Source organism: Podarcis gaigeae, assembly GCF_964106915.1.
Source record: "Podarcis gaigeae genome assembly, chromosome: 12".
NCBI classification, from domain to species: Eukaryota; Metazoa; Chordata; class Lepidosauria; order Squamata; family Lacertidae; genus Podarcis; species Podarcis gaigeae.
In genome coordinates, this window is record NC_139688.1 from 56480129 (window position 1) to 56501955 (window position 21827).

At 43.3% G+C, this 21827-nt stretch overlaps 1 long non-coding RNA gene across 1 annotated transcript; it reads left to right on the plus strand.

Moving 5' to 3' along the window:
- Positions 1–11562: 11562 nt before the first annotated feature.
- LOC310828547 lies at positions 11563–20352 on the plus strand. Its single transcript, XR_014557017.1, has 2 exons — positions 11563–11606; positions 20118–20352. It is a non-coding gene; the product is annotated as an uncharacterized lncRNA (long non-coding RNA).
- Positions 20353–21827: the final 1475 nt, after the last annotated feature.

Genomic DNA, 21827 nt, shown 5'->3' on the forward strand with positions numbered 1-21827 from the left:
TATTTAATTAGTTGACTAGCACTAGTTCCGTCATTCTCCTACTGCCTCTCAGCTCTTCCTATGACTTGCTAGCGTCAATTTTCCTTCCTTCCTTTGCTGCTGCATCCGAATTATTCTCTCTCCCCCAGATTGTTTTCATAGCTTTTCCATTTTGGTGAGGAATGCAAGAATTCCTGGTTTCTGTGCCAGCCGCCTCAGGAAGTTTATTGAGAGATGCTGTTGGCAACCTTGCCTCCTTCAAAGCTGAGGTAATTTGTGAAGGGAACCCGGGGTGACTTTGGGAGGATGGAGTCTCAAAGTGTTGTTTCTCTCTATAAAACAGTTCCAGCCAGTTCTTCAAAATTTGTTTTCCAGGTTAACAAATGCCTTTCTACCACCACACGGAGATTCACACAGAACCAGCCACAACTGCACAGTCACAAGAGACCTCTCAAAGCCGGAAGCAAATGTTTGGCCAAAAATGTCCAGAAAGAAGGACCCTATACAAATCGACATCTTACTTATTTAATAAATATGAACGAATCTTTCTTGCTAAAAGCTATGAGCTTTTAGAGACATCACCTTGCCAACAAAGGTCTGTATAGTTAAAGCTATGGTTTTCTCAGAAGTGATGTATAGAAGTGAGAGCTGGATGATCAAGAAGGCTGATCACCGAAGAATGGATGCTTTTGAATTCTGGTGCTGGAGGAGACTCTTGAGAGTCCCATGGACTGCAAGAAGATCAAACCTCTCCATTCTGAAGGAAATCAGCCCCGAGTGCTCACTGGAGGGACAGATCACGAAGCTGAGGCTCCAGTACTTTGGCCACCTCATGAGAAGAGAAGACTCCCTGGAAAAGACCCTGATGTTGGGAAAGATGGAGGGCACAAGGAGAAGGGGACGACGGAGGACGAGATGGTTGGACAGTGTTCTCGAAGCTACCAGCATGAGTTTGACCAAACTGCGGGAGGCAGTGGAGGACAGGAGTGCCTGGCGTGCTCTGGTCCATGGGGTCACGAAGAGTCGGACACAACTAAACAACTAAACAACAACAATGAGCCGTCACAACTGGTCACAAGGCATAGTTGATTTAAAACTGAACAACAGCAACAGCAAAGCAAACATACAAAAATGTAGAAAAAATCACTCTTGCCTAAGTTAAGCACTCCACATCTCACACTCCCTCTTATGATACTTGTCTTGAAGCCTATCTCTCAACTTAACTTGCAGCCAAGGCAAATTTTGCAACCAGTGCAGTAATAAATACATTATTGCCAGCCAACAAAATAGAGTTTTTAATAAATATATCTATAGGAAGAAAAGAAAAGGTATCATACATTATATATCCCCTCCCCAACCCAACCAATGGTTAGAAAGTAGTTTAAGATATTTTTTCAGGCTTTACAGCCACAGAAAATAGTTATAAACGGTAATATAGTTGTTAAAAAATGAGGTGCTATTACTTATACAATCCTTACTCACTATTTATATGAGCTTTGGGTTCCACCACAAAATGGTGCCAGTACATCATACCAGTAACTATTATCACAAAAACCCCTGCTTATAAAGTATTGTGTTGGGTTTGATTTTTTTTTCATTCCAGAAACTTAGAAACCATGTTCATCTTTCAATAAAATTGTGTTTTTGAGGGTTTATTCCAGCTGGCATTTGTTAACTTAATTCAAATAACACGGCCATTCCCCCATATTTTCCTGAAACGTTCTGAAATAGGAAATAGCTTTTCCATTGGCGACCAAGGCGTAGCCTTGCGCATATTAGAAGGCATCTTGACTAAATATATGTCCACTTTTTCTACTTCTGTATGGATTACATGCAAAAAAAACTAAAAATAAAATAAAATAGGGATTTATTGATCAGCCGTGTCCTATTGTAACTATGATTTCTTCTGCGTTTTGCAATACCTTGCTCCAGAAATGTTTTATCCTGACACATAACTAGAAAATGTGTACCAAGTCCACTTTAATTGCTTCGCACCTCCAGCATCTTATCTTAGTTTTCTAAATTACACCCGCAAGGTGTTAAACGCCACTGATACATGTATTTGAAAAAAGTTTTCCTCTTTGCGCACTAGTTATTGAAATAATTTATACTCTGCCCTTCCACAAAAGGTCTGTCCTTCTAAGGATCTAATTTCATATTTACCAGAAGATTATAAAAAGTAACTGTGCAGTCCTGGGACAATTAGTGCAAATGTTTAAAGCAGTTGGCGACTGGACTTCACCCTGTTGATTCACAGGACTTTTGCCTGCAGGGCAAGGCCTGGTTCGCAGATGTCAGGGTTAAGCAAATGTCTCATAGACTTTTATTGCCACCAATTTAACCTCACATCTTCAGAGGCAAAGTTGGATTTGGAACATATTTGATATAGCCTTTGAAGTCAAAAAAGGTACAGATGTTCCACATATGATAAGCACCTACAGATCCTTAAGAATTCTGTTTTTTACGCGTGCAAATGGGTAAAGAGACTAGAACTCCTTTTGTTTTTTGATTTAATCAAGAGTGGTTGCCATGTGTCCTCTTTTCCCAGGACATGGTCTCATTTTCAAGGTTAAAATTTGAGAAAATTTTTATGTTCTTTGAATGGCCATCATAGCATCATAGCGCCCTCCTTTTTGCTCTTCAGAATATGGCGTCCCTAAGACTTTCTTTCAAACATGTTATCCTTATGAAAATTCTTTAGCATTTTAGTTTGATTTCCCTCCAACATGTTCATTTTGTGTATTCAGTTTTAGCTACTGTAAACACTTTTGCAAGCATTTTTTCTAATACAATGTATTTTTGTATGTTATTTTCTCTCTCAGATTTTTTTTTTTTTTTGCACATTTCCCTCAATTTTTGCATTTTTCTAATATATGCATTGTTTGGTTGGACACCTGCATCACAAAATTCAGGTGGATGGCTGTGTTTCAGGTCCCATATTTTTTCAGAAAGTGCAAATTTGATAATTTTGCTTTAATTGCAAATTGAATTGAATTTGACCCGCATCCCTAGACTTCACTGACTTATTTTGGGAGTCAACCCACTCTGGCTTGGGTTCCCCCCCCCAAAAAAAAATGTTTTGTACTTCTTCGGACCTTGGGGTTCTCCCAACATTGTTGACATCTCCCTCTTTTGTGTGGGTGGTACCATTTTGGCTACATAAGCAATGACACACACTTCTCAGCATCAGGAATACGGGGAATGATTCATGTGGACTGGGGCTAAACCAGTGTGAGTAAGAGGAATATCAAAACATGTTGCCCATACACTAATTCCGAATTATCATATTGTAATACACTTCTTCCGCAGTCATCAGCTATAAACATATATACACAATTCCAGACTGTTTTTCAGACGCAGAAATATTTTGTTGCATCTTCATAAAGAACTTATACAGCTTTTAAAAGCTAAACTTTTCCTACTCATGTTTAAGGCCTAGTATTTGCAATCTTTGCAGCACAGCTGTGGAAATATATGTTATGCCTTTGTGAGGCTTGATGTTCTCTTCAGAATTCTATGCAAAGCCCTGGAAGAAACATGATAATGCTGTTATTGTCTTCACTGTAGATCTGTTCAAAAATGATATTTTGAGAAGAACAGAAATTCTGTGCCTTGCAACATTATCTCATGCATGTTTACTCATAAGCAAGACATGTAGAGTTCAATGAGACTGTTATGGATTCAGTGGTCTGTGTTTGCCTGAACTTGAATCTGGACTAATGATTCTGAGCCCCTGTGTTCTGATTCAGTATGTGATAGCAGGATTTGGGCTACTGCCATTGGCCCATAAACTCTGAGTTATGATTCGCAGCTTGGGCATTTAGATAGCCAATCACATCGAGAGTGGGAGTGGCCCAGGCCTTCAGAAATCTTTATAAGCAGTTGCTTTGCCCCTGTTGCTCAGTTCTGTTAGTTCAATAAAGGCTCTTGCTGTTATTGCTGTGTCTTGCTTCGTGGGAAGCAAGGGACTCTTCAGGGACCATTTCCAAATGAAACATATATTGGATGCAAGATTCAGGTAGCTAGACGTGTTTGTCTGACGCAGTCGAAATAAATAAATGAAAAAAATTAAAAAGTTGTCCAGTATCACATTAGAGACCAACTAAGTTTGTAGGGACGCGGGTGGTGCTGTGGGTTAAACCACAGAGCCTAGGGCTTGCTGATCAGAAGGTCAGCAGTTCGAAACCCCGCGATGGGGTGAGCGCTTGTTGCTCGGTCCCAGCTCCTGCCAACCTAGCAGTTCGAAAGCACGCAGTGCAAGTAGATAAATAGGTACCGCTCTGGCGGGGAGGTAAACAGTGTTTCCATGCACTGCTCTGGTTCGCCAGAAGCTGCTTAGTCCTGCTGGCCACATGACCCAGAAGCTGTCTGCGGACAAACCTTGGCTCCCTCGGCCTATAGAGCGAGATGTACACCACAACCCCAGAGTCGTCCGTGACTAGACCTAACAGTCAGGGATCCCTTTAACTTTAATTTTGTTCTGGGTATAACTTTTGTGTACATGTAGACTTCTTCAGATACACTGAAACAGAAGTCACCAGACCCTATATAGTGGGAGGGTGGGGTGGGGTTTTTCTCAGGAGGGTAGTAGGAGATGGGTGTGTAGGTATGGTAAACCTGTTGACGGCAGGAATGAAACTTAGTTGGTCTCTAAGGTGCTACTGGACAGCTTTTTTATTTTTTTATTTATATTGGATGCTAGTTTGCAGCCCTATCCTATGTAGAGTTAAATGAGCCTCTTAGTAAGTGGTAGCGACTTATATGCCGTGAGGTCAGGTAAGTGTCTCCACCTCCCATCCACTCGTTCCACTGAAATCAATGGGACTTCTTTCCAAATAATTGACATCACAATCAGACAATTAAGTTCTATGCAGCCCAATCCTACGCATTTTTACTAAGAATTCTTGTTGAGTTCAGAGAGGCTTGCTCCCAAGGAAGCATCTTCAAGATTGCAGTCTTCATTTCAAAAAGAAAAGTTACTTTGGAAAAGAATGGGGTGGGCATCTGCACATCTAAAAATACAATTGACTGTATTATTTATGTGGAACAGTGCAGCTCTGTGGATTTCCCCCATCTGTTCAGCTGCAGAAAACTAAATTGAAGTTAAATGGGCTTTTAGAAAAATCATTATGGCTTAAATTGAACATGATTCATTGGGAAAATAAAGCCATATGTGTTGCATTAGTTTTTCATCTTTGCTCTGTCCCAGTTTTGCTTGATTGGATTCATGTCGTATTTGGTATTTTAGATGTGACACAGCAATTTAGAGCTGAAGAAGACCACTCTGCATTTCAAAGTAGTGTTTACAGTTCCATTGCATAACTTACTAACTAAAAAAACCAATAGAAGTTGGAGTCATAAGATTCTACAAGCTTCTCTGGATGGAATTGCTCTAAAACCATGCCTACATTGCATTGTTGATGTGCATACCACAGTAATACATGCCTTCATCACATCCAGACTGGATTCCTATAACATGAAAAGCATTTGGATGTTTCAGTTGGTGCAGAATACATCCCACCAAGCAGCTGACCAGAGTTGGCTGCGGGAACTTATTGCACCAATTTTACAAGAACCAGCCTGGCTCTTGCTTGGCTTGGTCCAGTTAAAAGTGATAGTATTGACCTTTAAGGCTCTATGGTTGCTCCTACTGTTGAAGCAGACCCTGCGAGTGTTCCTATTTTCCAGGGATAGTTCCAGATTTACGGAAGCCATCCCAGTTTCTGATTTGATCCTGGAATCTCCTGCTTTTCCTTAGGATGTCCCTATTTTCATTGGAGAAATGTTGGAGGGTATGGAGATATGTGACTCCCAAGCCACACAGGGGCGAAGGAAGGCTCACAGGCACCCGGTACGGGGTGTGGGGCAAACCGCTCGGAGGCATATGCGCGTGCAGCGTACGTATGGCGCATGCACAGCGCTGCTACGTGGCACCAGTGGCGTAGGGTGGGTTGTCAGCACCCGGGGCAAGGCAAGTAATTTGCGCCCCCTAACCCATGGATTTGCGCCCCCTAACCCGTGGATTTGCGCCCCCTAACCCTAACCCCATATGTTGCGCCCGGTGCGGCCGGCCCCCTCTGCACCCCCACGCTACGCCACTGCGTGCCACACATGCGCCGATGGGTGGTTTGCCGATGCGGCGCCGTATGGATGGTGGTGGGATCCTCTACTCGCGGTTCCAGCTCTGAGAGAGCTGGAGCTGTAAAGCCGCACACAGCCAATAGCTAGCAGGTATGCTTGCCTTGCGCGCTGCTTTGCAGCCCCGGCTCGCTGTAGGCTTGGGAGTTGTCGGGGGTGGGGGGTGGAATGTCACCCCCTTCAGGATGGCACCCAGAGCACGGCGCAGCCCTGTATAGGGAAGTCCTGTCCCCCTGCCCTGTTTTTATATATGTTGGAAGCTGTCCAGAGTGGCTGGGCAACCCAGTCAGATGGGTGGGGTATAAATAGTACAATTATTATCATCGTTATTATTATTATTATGGAATAGAACATCCCTGTTTTCATGGGAGAAATGTTGGAGGGTATGTTGAAGGACCACCCACTCGCCTATGAGCCTACCTGCAAATTAAAGTAATCCTCACAGACCTTGCTCACTCTTTCTGAAGTACAGAGGCTGGCCAAATAGAATATGCCCTTTCAAAACTATGGCACTACCAACATTGCAGAATTTCCTGCCTAGAATGTTTGCCTTCCTCCTTTCCTTCCCGCTGTTTTTTGGATGACTAGATCTGACATGTTCCTGGCCTGTATGGATTACTATGAACTGAGGCAGTTCATTTTACTTGTTGTTTACATTCCATTGGTTCATGTGGTTGCTTCATTTTAGAGCTTTGCAGATTTCCTTTTAATAAAACGGAAAGGCGAGAGACACAATAGAGGAATTGCTAGCTTGTCATTGGGAATCTGGGTGTTCTTCATTCTGCTAGCTAATATTTGATGTGCCAGATGTCTGGATTTCCTTTGGGGGTGAGAGGGGCTCCTCCTCTCTTTTATTGTTTTTAAATTGACATTTTACTTAAATAGATTTTCAAACTACTGCCAAAATAGATTTATTCCATGAGAATAACACCTCATTAACAAAACTAGTGCACTTTTGATCATTCTTCTCGTCCTTGGGTCCAATAGCATTCCAAAATGAGATAAGATAAAAAGGTCACTGTTGTTCAAGCAGGGACTTAGGTTTGGTTTGTCTCTTTGCATAAATGTTCATAAAAGGTCAATTTACTCATCAGCATGGCTCATCAAACCATACACAACTATCGCCTTGTAGACAATACATTTTCCCCAAATATATTGCCAGAAGCATTGAGATGATGTCAGCAAATTATCACCAGAGCTTTATGGGTTTTCAGAATATTTGGCTTTAAGTAAACCCAGAAGGATTATTAAGGGTCTTAGTGTTATAAGGTACCTGGTTATAACCTTAATCTTTCTAGCAGGCTTCCTCAACCTCGGCCCTCCAGATGTTTTGAGACTACAACTCCCATCATCCCTGACCACTAGTCCTGCTAACTAGGGATCATGGGAGTTGTAGGCCAAAAACATCTGGAGGGCTGAGGTTTCTAGTATAAGTTCACTTCGTTGACAATGCTTCTTTACTGCTGGTGGATTGTTATTATTTATTATTTATTTGGTTTTTCAAATTACATTTTTACAATCATATATCCAACCTAAAACATGAATGAATGAATGAATGAATCTTTCTTTGCCTCAGCCATCGGCCATAGCAATAAAACAACAATACGATATACAAAGAATAGAAATAAAATGTCAATTATATAAAATACATTTTAGGGTTTTGAATCAGTAGTCAAATAGTGGATCATATTCTAATTGCCCCAGCTAAAAACCTTGCAAGCTTTGCTGTCAACCTGCTCATCTTGATCTGCAAAGAGAAGGGACAGTGTGGCAGTAGCTGGGCAACCCAGAATGGACAATAAAAGAGGGGTGATAACCTCATTCCTCAAGTCTTTATAAAGAGTGCAACCGAGAAGGGCATGTGCCGATTCGGTACTGCCATCTCAACAGGGACATAAGGGTTTTTTGTGTGGAATCTGTTGGAATTGTCGCTCAAGTACAGCCGAGGGCAAATCCATGCCATCTTGCGAGAGTAAAAGCGTGTCTATATTTTATAATTGCTAGGTTATGCAGGTGGGGTGCCAGAGAGTCAAAATGGGTAGGTGGGAAATTGTCATACCATGGGCAGAATTTCCTTATTGTGGCCAAGTTGTTCTGATGCTCGATATCATTTTGGCACTGACAAATTAGACTGTTTGCTTTACTAAAACCCAAAGTGAGTAGCTGTTGTGGTGATAAACCGCAAGAGTGAAGTTTTTGATAGACAATTTTAGTCCAGGCGCTCTTGTGACAAACTTGCAGCACTAGGGATATTAGACTAGGGAAATTTGAGTTTAGGCAAAGCCAATAGTTAAGTGTCCAGATCCGCAATTCTACCGAGGGAAGATTAGCCTCTAGGCACAATGATGCGTTTGGGGCACAGGGTGGTACAGAGAAAATTTACCTTAAGAACTTTGATTGGACAGCTTCTGTAGATCCCAGGTAAGTGCCTGTCCAGATCTAAGCCCCATATAATAACTTTGCTAGGGGTTTAGCTTGGAACACTTCCAGGACTGATGGTATACGTTTACCACCTTTGGTGTAGAAAAAGCGTGTCAGAATTTTGGTGCTTTGGGATGCTTTTTCTTTTGTACATTTCTGGTGTGCTCCCCATTTTCCGTAGACTGGAAAATAAGGCCAAGATATTTGAAAACTTTGACCTGTTCAATTAACTGGTTGTCCATGCACCATCTATGGGCCCTATAGTTTCTTGGGAAAACTAACAGTATCCCCAGAAAATTTACTAGCCTGGCCTCCAGTAACTACAACTGAGGTCAAAAACTTCATTATGCAGCTAAAAATCACCAAAGCACCAGGCATCGATCGCTTGCCTCTAGAACTCTTGAAATCTAACATTAATTGGTGGGCACCCCTCCTTGCGGTAATATTCTCACTTATTAATTCATCTGGTTTACTCCCCAATGCTTGGGCCACAGCAGTAAGGTAAAGGTAAAGGTAAAGGGACCCCTGACCATTAGGTCCAGTCGTGACAGACTCTGGGGTTGTGGCGCTCATCTCGCTTTACTGGCCGAGGGAGCCAGCGTACAGCTTCCGGGTCATGTGGCCAGCAGGACTGGCGAACCAGAGCAGCGCACGGAAAAGCCGTTTACCTTCCCGCCGGAGTGGTACTTATTTATCTACTTGCACTTTGACGTGCTTTTGAACTGCTAGGTTGGCAGGAGCTGGGACCGAGCAACGGGAACTCACCCCGTTGCGGGGATTCAAACCACTGACCTTCTGATCGGCAAGTCCTAGGCTCTGTGGTTTAACCACAACAGTAGTCATCCCTCTATTCAAAAAGGGCCTCACTTCTAACCGGCTAGCTACAGACCCATCGGTTTGTTACCTATAACTAGTAAACTATAGGCAAAACACCTCTATAACAAACTAGCCAACTGGATTGATGATGAGGCTATTCTCGCCGAAAAGCAAGCAGGATTTAGGCAAGGCAGATCCACTTTGCTCTAGCACATCTCATTGACAAGTATGCTAAGAAACCATGTGGTGTGCTTTTTTCATCGATTTGAAAGCTGCATTTGACTAAGTTTCGTGAGAAAGACTGTGGGATAAGCTGAACTCTTCAAGTATAGACAAAAGACTACTGTACTTGATCAAATGCTTATATAAAGATACTGTGTTGAAAGTGCGCTGCTCCACAAATGGACAACTTACAGGATCTGTACCAGCCACAAAAGGAGTCAAGCCCCAGCTCTGTTCAACTTATATATAAATAATATTCTCCAGTGTCTAACATATCCATAATATCATGCCCCCAAATTGGCCACAAAACCCATCTCAATACTATTATATGCAGATGATACAGTTCTTCTATCCCAAATAAAAGTAGGCCTAAAAAGACTGATGAGGGCATTTTCAGGATATTGCCAGAGAGAACAGCTGGCCGTGAATTACAAGAAACCAACATACAACATAAAGACAAGATTCCAGAGAATCTCCTGGACTTCCCTCCTCCCCTTTGTGGATCCAATTGTTAAGCATTTCCTCCTGCATCTTTTATAATAAACCAAATCTTTTACATCTCCATTATATCTAAAATTCACCATAAAACTACAAGTGATTCAAATCCTACTAACAATTTTAACTGTTTATAATGGTTTTTAAGATAAATTATAACCCCCCCCATTCTTTATTAATATTTTGGTCTTCCTGGCTTCTGATTCTTCCGGTCATTTTTGCCATTTTGGCATAATCCATCAGTTTACCGTAATCTGCCATTCTTTTCTGGTTGTGACTTTATCTTCTTTCCATCTCTGGGCCAATAACATCTGGGGGATTATTTTAAGTTGGTCATGTGTCCTACTTCATTTCATCTAACTTCCTTAGCAACAAGATTGGCAGATTTTTACTTTTTTTTTTTTTAATATCAGCCTTCTCTGCCACCACCTGATTGAGTCTTGGTGAGACTAAAAAGTTAGTTCTCTTCCAGCTTTTAAACATCCCCACCTGGGATCACTTTAAAGGTCAAGGTAAAGGGACCCCTGACCATTAGGTCCAGTCGTGAACGACTCTGGGGTTGCGGCGCTCCTCTCGCTTTACTGGCTGAGGGAGCCGGCGTACAGCTTCCGGGTCATGTGGCCAGCATGACTAAGCCGCTTCTGGCGAACCAGAGCAGCACACGGAAACGCTGTTTACCTTCCCACTGGAGTGGTACCTGTTTATCTACTTGCACTTTGACGTGCTTTTGAACTGCTAGGTTGGCAGGAGCAGGGACTGAGCAACGGGAGCTCACCCCGTCGCAGGGATTCGAACTTCTGACCTTCTGATCGGCAAGTCCTAGGCTCTGTGGTTTAACCCACAGCGCCACCTGCCGCCTTAACATTCAGCTACCTCACTGGCAGAATTGTCTGTGCTGAGGGACCTGGATGGTGGCTGGTTGAAAGAGATGCTGGAACGGATAGAGACTTTGCTTGATTCAGCAGGGCTCCTTTTCTTATAAGGTTATGGCAAGCCTTAGAATCCTTATGGGAGGGAATCTTTCATGGCCATACTGATATAATTTAGAAGACTCCTAGGGGCTCCGCTGTAAAACTCAGTCCTATAACGATTCTCACAATGACTAAGCTCTGATCAATTTTGGAGTAAAACCCGGCCTCCCTCCCCCAAATGTAGTGACTTTTATATACTCAAGGGACTCCCTGAACATGAAGCATAAAGTTTGAAAATTAAATTACCACTATGGTCTGCCGCAACTGTCACTGAATCCTTCTCCCACTCTGCTTCAGTTTGCTTACCTTGCTTATTTTTGCGAGGAGAGCCCTCTGTTTAAGTTCATTCCAGTCTTGCTGTCATCTATCTGCAATTACACTGCTCTTGCAAGCGAGTCAAGCTATGTCACACCTTTTGGCTGTCATTGGCCTTAGCTACTCCAGTGTCACAGTCTGTGATGTCATAGAGACTTGGACCACACAACTGTCTGCTTTGGAACAATGTGGGGGGGGGGGTGGAGAGAAACTTATTCTGTGTTCTGAGGAGGCTCAGCTGCATTCTGGGTAAGTTTACACTAAGCAAAAGGGTACAAGAAGAGTTTTTGAATAACACCTTGCTAATGCCCATTTGTCAAGCAGTTTCAGATCCTAATTCTGGAAAGAGATAGACCTCTGTAGCACCTTAACATTGTAGGGGATGAATGCTTAGAGAGAGAAAGAGAGAGGGAGAATATTTACTTTGTGCAAACCCTTTGAGGTGCCAAGTTTAAAAACATGATATGTATAGACCAGGGGTCGGCAGTGTGCAGCCCACCAAGACCATTTTACCGTCCCTAGAGCTGCCCCTGAACCCAGCCTCCTGCTCGGCGAGTCCCCCCCCAGCACTGCGTTAAACTGGTGCAGTGCGGTGCAGGGACTTGCCAAGTGGCGCCGGAAATCACGTCTGTGCATTTCCAGATGCCGAAAATCACTTCTGCACAAGTGCGACTTTCGGCGTCTGGGCATGCACAGAAGCGATTTCCAGTGTTCCGCTGTGCCAGTCCGGCCCACAGATAATCTCCTTGGGAGTGATCCAGCCCAGTAAACCTTGCCGACCCCTGGTGTAGACTCATGTGATGTGCATTAGTTCTACATTAGTGTTAGCCGAAAGACCATGAATGGTGTAGATACATATTTTCTGGAATGGCCTGGTGGACACCCAGAACATTGGGATAAACTAGAGATATGGCTATGGTGTGTTATGACTGTGTTTCTCAGCCAAATGGGTGGGGTATAAATAATAAAATTATTGGTTTTATTATTATTATTAATAATAATTGAATTAATATACTGCCCTATACTTGGAGGTCTCAGGGCAGTTCACAGAATAAAAGCAAAATATAAAACCACAAAATACATAATCAAAATCATTCCACAGAGGGGGAGCCACTGCAGAGAAGGCCCCGTTCTCGTGTTGCCTCCCTCCAGACCTCTTGAGGAGGAGGCACACGAAGAAGGGCCTCAGAAGATGATCTCAGGGTCCGGGTAGGTTCATATGGAAAGAGGCAGTCCTTGAGGTATTGCGTTCCTGAGCCATTTAAGGCTTTACAGGTCAAAACCAGCACTCTGAATTGATCCCGGAAACTAATTGGTAGCCAGTGCAGTTGTACCAGGATCGGTGTAATATGCTCAGAGCCTCTTGCTCCGGTGAGCAACCTGGATGCAGAATTCTGCGTTAGCTCAAGTTTCTGAACCGTCTTCAGAAGCAGCCCTACGTATAATGCATTGCAATAATTTAACCTTGAAGTTACCAGAGCATAGGTGACAGTACTTAGATTATCCCTATCCAGATAGGTTGGGCATAGCTGGGCCACCAGCCAAAGCTGATGGAAGGCACTCGGGGCCACTGAGGCCACCGGAGCCTCGAGCGACAGCAAAGGATCCAGGAGTACCCCCAAGCTATGAACCTGCTCCTTCAGAGGAAGTGTAACCCCATCAAGAGCAGGTGGTCTCCTGCCCATCCGGTCTAGGGAACCACCCGCTAATAGTGCTTCAGTCATATCTGGATTGAGTTTCAGTTTGTTGGCTCTCATCCAGTCCATTACTGAGGCAAGACACTTTGTTGTTCTTCTTGTTGCTTGTTTAATTTGACTCTAATTGTTCAGCTGCAACTACAGAACCGTATTGCAGAAAGCAGATGGGCAGCTCACAGAAATGAAGACCGAGGCAGGGTGGGGGGCAGAGACAGTGGCGGAGCTTCATACTCCGGCACCGGGGGGGGGGGCAGAGAGCAGGCAGGGCTGGGTGGCGTGGCGTGGTACATGTCCTGGGGGCATGGCAACCGCGATGGCACCCCACCGGGATTGCACTGCGGGGGGCGGAGCGCTCCCCCTGCCCCCTCTTCCTCCGCCAGTGGGCCAGCATCTATCCTTACTACTCTGCCACTTTTGCTTTGAAAGATCTTCCTGCTGTTCATAGGTACATTCTCCCTCAAGATTTAAGCTTTCCAGCTCATGGAAAAACAGCACCGGAGCCCTTCAACAAAGGGAAAAGGCGATGGAAGCTCTCCTTGTGAAGGCAGCTGAATGCCTGCCTATGACAGGAGCACAAAGGCTGGAATTAGAATTTCAAAGCCAACATTATTATCCCTTTCTTGTTTTCTTAGCTGGAAATGCACTCATGTTGTGTGTGTGGACTTGCTTTCAGTTCTGCGCCGCCAACATTTAAGATGAAATTTAAACATGACTTAGGCATTTGGAAAAGGTGCAGCCTCTCTGCATGTCATTGAATCTAGCGGGAACCCAGGATCCTGTGCTTTTACTTGCAATTCTGCTTGAAGTCTCTTTAATGGAGAGCCTTTGAAGAACACAAAGGAAGACAAGGCTGAAGAAGAGTAGGGCACTCAGCGATACAGCCCCGCTAAAACCAGAAGAATAGGAGCCAAAGGTCAGAAAGACTTTACACATGCCAGACCATACTACAGTGGCGACTCACCTGTGACTCTGCAGGTGATGCTGGATTCCAGGACCGATCAGCCGTAGCCCGACAACACCTTGAGGGTCATAGGTTAGCCACCCCATCTTAAAGACTCACTCACAGACTCCACACTCTGGGAAATATTGTAGGGCAGTGGTAAGGAACCTCCAGCCCACAGGCTGATTAAAGCTGGCAGGAGGGGTCCTAATTTATTCCAGGAAGCTGCTTCCCCCAGGTGTGGGGTAGGTAAGGGCAAGACTGTGAGAACAATCTGGGACCTTGTTCCTCGGCAAGTTTTAAACTGTGGCAATCACTCCCCCCAGATGACACGGCTGGTCTTCAACTTGGATGGCTTTTAAAAAAGTGTTAGACACATTCATGAAGGAGAAGGCTATCAAGTACTCTTCTGCTCATGTTCTGTTCACTGGTTTTCCACAGGTATCTGGCCGGTCACTTTGAGAACAGGATGCTGGGCTAGAAATCTGTAGTGGAGCCAGTCTCTGCCAAAAGGGACTCTTGAAAACAGCACCGACCAGCCACGACCTCACGCTCCACTGGGATTGGCAACACTCCAGAGTATCAGGAATTCTGGAATTTTAAGTCACCACTGATCAGCTTGACTTCAGGGCTTCTTTGATCAGCCGGGATCTTCCTTTGCAATGAGGCTTGAAACCAAGCTGATGGGCAGTGATTTAAGCTCCAGAGCAATTTTCAGGAAATGGAAAACGTTCCTTCGCAGCATGGCTCAATTTCAAGCCCTGCTGCAAAGGAAAAACGGGTCACTTGTATAGGATTGCACCATCACTGTTGCATTTGCAATCGCCATCGGCGAGTCTACATTCTCACAGGGCTCTTGTCAGTGTTCCCCCTGCGGGGATTGAGGTTGCCATCAGATGCCTGATCATGCCAACTCCTAATGAAACCAGGAGTTGGCAGCAAAGCGGGGCAGTGTTGTGCCACCACCCACTCGACAGCAGTGTCTCTGCCACTTAGCTACTGTTGTCTGCACAGTCCCAACCTCACCCCTCCCCTGCCCCACATTCTCCCAGTAAGTGGCAGTGGTGTTGCTGTTGGGAGAGAGGAGGAACAGTACCCCTTGCCAAGCTCGCCACTCTTGGTCGACCAAATTTAAGATAATTAGAGGCAAATCATTCCCAGTAGTAATGATATTACTGATCTGCTGCCTCTTCTGCAATTGGTTTATTCTCTCTCTCTGTGTGTGTGTGTCTTTTAATGGAGCTGTTTGGTTTAAGAGATTTATAAATCTTTCAAAAAAAAGAAAAAGAAAAGAAAAGAAATAAATTCAAGGAAATTTGCATCAGGAATCCAGAAACTGAATTGGAGTAACCCCAGATTTACCTCAGTCCTGTTTCATCCCTGATGGCGCAGATTTCACCATTGAAACACATACAAGTTTACACCAGTATAGTGCCTCGTGCCCATTACAATGCTGTGTGTGGTTAACACAATCACATAACAATGAACCCAGACAAGAGTCAGACCTCCAAAGAACTTCAAGTAACACTGAAATTAAATTAAATGTAACTAGGACCAGAATACGAATGGGGTGGGTGGAAGAGAACCATCTTACCTAATACCTTACAGCACAGTTTAGATTCAAGACAGACCCAAACAAAAGGAAGTGTAAATTTTAAAAAAGGATGGATTGGAATAAAGGAGGAAGAGAAGACAGCAAATTACTAAGCATATAACCAATATCCAGTTCTACACACTTTTCGCTGCTCCTAAGAGCAGTGGATACATTTAAAACAGCTTCTGAGATGTTCCTTCTATGTCCTTCCTCAAAATCACTGTGATTGGAAGTATACAAGGAGTGCTCTGGTTTGTTGTTGGAAACTACAGCTCTCCATCACCAAATTACACCCCCCCTCCTTCCTCCTCTCTGCTGGTGTCTTTCCATTTTATGGAGGCTCAAAATGGCCAAAAGTAAAAGCACCATTTTGAATTTTTGAGGAGGTTCTGACGCCTAGGGACCAGCCCACTTCACTTTGCACCCAATGCGCTATAGATTCCCAAGTGGTCCAGATACCTCTGAAGTTCGTCTATTTGCTCTGGAGTCATTCTGAAGCTTTTATGAGTCTCTAATGTCCAGGTCTATCACAATAATCAAAGTGGAGATTTTTAGTTGCTTGTGAAATGCAAGAGCCCATGAAATTTGTCTCTGACAGCAAATGGTCAATTATAGTTTGGAAGGCTTTTTTTTTTCCAGTAGTGAACATCTGGTCCACTACTTTCACCCAAGGACATTTTCCCTCATGAAAGCCTTGTTTCTGCACGTATTTCCTTGTTTATATTTGGAGTGTTCAGAAAGCCCACATCTTCTTTCCGCACTGTTGGCCTTGTCTGCTTGAGTGAACCTACAGAATCCAAAGATTGTATTTCCAATCACTCTTGAACCATGTTGATCCAGGAGGAGTGGCTCTCCTAAGATGAGAGCAACATGATTTGTCATCTCTGAAGAGCTAAAAATATAGGGTAAAAATAACATATGAAAGGTCAGGAGGACACTGTCAGAGTGCTTTTCTTCTGACGAGAAACATAATTGTTCACAACAGTATAAAGTGTCATGTCTGCTTCTGATGGATAACATCTATTTTCATTTCCAGCACAGACTCTCATTGTTATCCCCAATGTTATCCCCAATTACTGCTGCTGCGAATAGACTCTTAATTGAATTGTCAGGGACTGTACTTTTTTGCGTTTTGTTGTCATCTGACCCCACCGTTTACTGTTTTTCTTGACACCTGCCTATGCCATAGTAATCGTGTTAGTCCAATGGTTCTCAAACTTTCCCCTCCACCCTCTGGGCCACACTTTCAGAATAAAAATTTGCTCAAGCCAACAAGTCCATACAAGTCCTAGCATTGCTTGATTTATAATATAGAACACAACTACTTCATAATATGATTATGGGACATCCAGGAACTATAAAACAATGCAGCTACATAAGCACATGAAACACTCCCAAAATGTAATTATCATTGAGCCTCTTACATATGTACCTTAAGTAGACAAACCCAATGAGCGGTGTGAGCTTGCTTTTGCCAGGCAGTCTCATATATATTAGGTCCAGTTTGAGACAAATTAACTCTCATTTCCTCATCAGCACAAGGAAGCCTTTCTCTTTTCTGATCTCTCGTATTTGTCAGAATCGAAAATCCCTGTTCTCAACAACCTGTCATGGAGAACCGTAGAAGAATAAGCAGTGCTCTTGAAGAGATGTGTGGATACAGTTCTTGGTTGTATATCCCAAAAAACCTATACTGTACTGTACTATACTATACAATACAGTGGTACCTCTGGATGCGAACGGGATCTGTTCCAGAGCCCCGTTCACATCCTGAAGCAAACACAACCCGTGTCCGTGCGTCTGCAGGTCGCAATTCATCGCTTCTGCGCATGCGCATGACGTCATTTTGAGCGTTTGCGCATGCACGAGCGGAGAAACCCAGAAGTAACGCGCTCCATTACTTCTGGGTCGCCACAGAGCGCAACCTGAAAATGCTTAACCTGAAGCTACTTCAACCCAAGGTATGACTAGACTAGACTAGACTAGACTAGACTAGACTAGACTGTACTATACTATACTATACTATACTATACTATACTATATAAAAAAATTTCTTCCAGTAGCACCTTAAAGACCAACTAAGTTAGTTCTAGGTATGAGCTTTCGTGTGCATGCACACATGGGTATCTGAAGAAGTGTGCATGCACACGAAAGTTCATACCTAGAACTAACTTAGTTGGTCTTTAAGGTGCTACTGGAAGAAATTTTTTTATTTTGTTTTGACTATGGCAGACCAACACGGCTACCTATCTGTAACTATACTATACTATACTATACTATACTATACTATACTATACTATACTATACTATACTGAAATGTCTAAGTAGTTAAACATTTAAATGTTTTCTTTGCTTGTCCTTGAATCTTCCTGCCACACTAAGCATCTTCTTCTGCCTCACAAGTGTAGCCCGGAACTTCATGAATCTTTTGGGTGTTATAAGCGTCTGTTGTTTAACTTGCAACAGCTAGCCCTCCAGAAGCACATATTTTACAATTTTGTATCGTACCAGAAATGACATAAGAACATACGAACCATTACTGTCTCCAAACAATGTCACATGGGAAACTCACCCCCCCCCAGTGTAAACAATCCTAGAATCAGGACTATGCCTAACTTGCAGCAGGTAAAGCCAAACATTTAGACCTAAGTGTAGTCCTTGGTTGTTATTCTTGCCCAGAGGAACAGACAAGGGACAGGAGGTCATGAGAAAAGGAAAGGCTGAGCTATTGCTGGTCATATGGCTGCTCTGCTTTTAATGGCAAATTCCAGACAGGCTGGGGTTATAATTTTCTCACCTCCACCCCCCTCTTTCTGTACACATTTAAATAATAAACTATAACCAGAATGTGCACGTCTCTCTTTGTGTCTTTGTGGTGCTATCATTTTGATTTCTTTCTCTTTTTAAAAAAGGTCCAATATGCAACAATAATTAAATTTAACTTAATAATTAAATTTAACAGTACAGAACATCATAGAAATAAAAAAATACAACACATACCTGTTTATAATATCTAATTTCCTCTACAATATTTATTTATATTGCATTAAAAAAATTACCAGATTGTTTACACTATTCATAATTATTAATATTTTGACTTGGGGGAAAATCACAGCAAGTGCAAAAATATCCAAGAGTTGAATTACTTAGCAGAAGCATTTGTCACCATGTACAATACTGCATTTTGCAGCATCACTGTAAAATATGAAAGGGAAGCCTGCCCCTATAGACATACAGAAGGCATGTGCCAGGGGTCTTGAGACCAGACGTGGTTGTCCATTCTGCATTTATCACTTGCCCCACTGTGTGATTACTGGCATGGGTTTTTCCTCTTCACACTTCACAGCGACCACCAGATGTCAGTGCACTGTACACAGGTTAAACAGCAGCCTCTGCTGGACATTATAGGAGTCAAAGCTCAGACACAACCCCAGAGGAGTCAGAACTGCTGTAGGCAAGCTTCCAGCTCAGGATAGCTACAGGCAAAGCGTCTTTTGGGATTATGGGAAGCAGGCGAAGGCTCAGGAGATGGATGTCCATCAGCTGCTGTCAGTCAGGTTGAAATAAATACTTCACATATTTCCATACAGGACAGAAATCAAGTGCAGAAGCACCGCTAATGAGATAACCTAATAGGGCACAAATTCTGAGATTATTGGATTTAATGCCAGGTATGTTTTTTGTTGGCAACCATCTGTCTCGAGAGATGATGGGAGGAAAACCTCCCCAAAGTTCTGTCCTCCACACCCAAGGCATGACTTAAAGACTTTCCCATTTTGGTGCCAACAAATGCCAACACAAGCATATCACGTCCCACGTGTTGTATCTTCTTTGAAGCCAACAAAACAACAAGTGGCTGTGCAGAACTGTAATGAGGCCTATACTTTATTTCCCACCCTGGGCTGCTTTGGGAGGAAAGGCATTCTATAGTAAATATATCTACTATATTTATAACAAATTTAATAAGTGAAATAAGAAATAAAATAAAGTTTCATGAATAGGTGTAAGAAGACTGATGTGTTGAAGCTAAACTCACATTTCCTAACTTCCATTTTTGGATCTTAACTCCAAAGAGCTCCTTGTCTTCCTTAGTTTAATTGTTATTTGCATAAGATATTTCCCTCATTCAGCTTCTCAGAAGGTCATACAATACTGCATTCTGGTAGATATTAAGTTTTAATAACACCTATGATATTACTGGCTGCTGTGCACACAGTTCTCTATAAATAAGAACCCATAATTGTCATGTTGTTCTTAACGCATCTCCCTTTCTCATATTCGAGATGCAAGTCATCACGACTCTTGCCACCTCACGAGTCAGTAGCGGGGATTGCTAAATTTCCACTAGATTCCATTCGGTTTCCAGAAATTGCTTTTACATTGTGTGAAAGATCACATAAAACACAGAAATTACTGGGTAAGGAAGCACTGGGGAAACAGAATAAAGTCTTTCCTGAATGCAGCCTATAATTTTGCTATAAGATTTGGTTAGCTCTCCTGTTTGCTGATTTTGTTTTTCTTACTCACAGCCCCGCTCTCCTCTCCCATTTAATAGTCCTCTCCAAACATATCCCAACTTGCAAGAAAACCTGCGTAGGAGCTGTGGCATTGTTGAGGAAGGAAGTGGCAAATGAAATTGGCAAACGGGCTGAATTTTAACAAGGCTAAATGAAACACGCTCTCTTGGCGAGATGACAACCAATCAAGCTGATTACAGTATCCCAGTAATTGGCCACGGAGCGTATTAAAGGGGCTTTTTGGAAAGCGTGATTGGAGGCGAGTCATAATGAACTATCTGGCTGGCAGGATGGAGAATGTGCCCACCTTTGATTTCACACTGCACACAGCTGAAACATGAAGGAACATGTTTTCTGAAGACAAGGGAGATGAAGCCCCCAAAATGGCGGGCGGGGGGGGAATGCTTTTAGCTTGGAGCAGTGCTTCTTAATAATATTAATTTTTTATTTATACCCCGCCCATCTGGCTGGGTTTCCCCAGCCACTCTGGGCAGCTTCCAACAAAATATTAAAATACAAGAGTCTGTCAAACATTTAAAGCTTCCCTAAACAGGGCTGCCTTCAGATGTCTTCTAAAAGTCTGGTAGTTGTTTTTCTCTTTGAGATCTGGTGGGAAGGGGTTCCACAGGGCAGGTGCCACTACTGAGAAGGCCCTCTGCCTGGTTCCCTGTAACTTGGCTTCTCGCAGGGAGGGAGCCGCCAGAAGGCCCTTGGAGCTGGACCTCAGTATCCGGGTAGAACGATGGGAGTGGAGACACTCCTTCAGGTATACAGGACCGAGGCCGTTTAGGGCTTTAAAGGTCAGCACCAACACTTTGAATTGTGCCTGGAAACGTACTGGGAGCCAATGTAGGTCTTTCAGAATCGGTGTTATGTGGTCTCGGCAATCGCTCCCAGTCACCAGTCTAGCTGTTGCATTCTCAACACCCCAAACAAACTACAGTTCCCAGGAGGCTTTGATGAGAGCTGTGGTTCTTTAAAGGAGCACGATATTGTTTTAACTGTATGGTGCACATGGGACATTATACCATACCCTTGGGGGTGAGGGAACTTCATAAACAATACTGCCCTCAATAAGATAGGTAATATTTTAAGGTTGGCCAATGTTTCTCTCCCCTTATTACCAATGGGGTGAAAGAGGCCTGACTCAGGTCACCTAGAAAATTCACAATGAAGCAGACATTTGAAGAAGTGACTTCACTGCTGTCCTTCTTGCCCACTCCCCAACACTAGCTTTTAGCAAATCACAGTGTCTTTTCTGGCTGTTTAAAGCTGATTTGGGTGGTGGATGTTGCACATTGAAAGGGATCGAGGGAAGCTCATAGCATAGTGACCCGAAGATTATTCTTTTGGACCAATTTATTTCACTGCACGTGGCAATGTATTATCCCAACAGAGCAGGATCAGCATTTCTGTCTTTCTGGCCAGATGAAATTCAGAATGGCTTAGAATCTAAATCGAAAGCATTTGGGAAGACATAAGTGGTGATGTGCATTCATTCAGCATTAAGGGGGGAAAAGGCAATGCGGTTAGGGAGTTGGAGACAGAGGACACTTGCGATCTGCTGTCATTGACCATATGCTTAAAGAGATTGGATGGGCAAAGGCCAGATGGTATTATTTAGCCTTCAAAGTGTGCTTTGTGTAGGTTTGCTAGACTGATTATATTATCCTAAAACAGAGAGCTTAAAAAATGCTTGCTGCAGTTATTGTGAAATGTTGC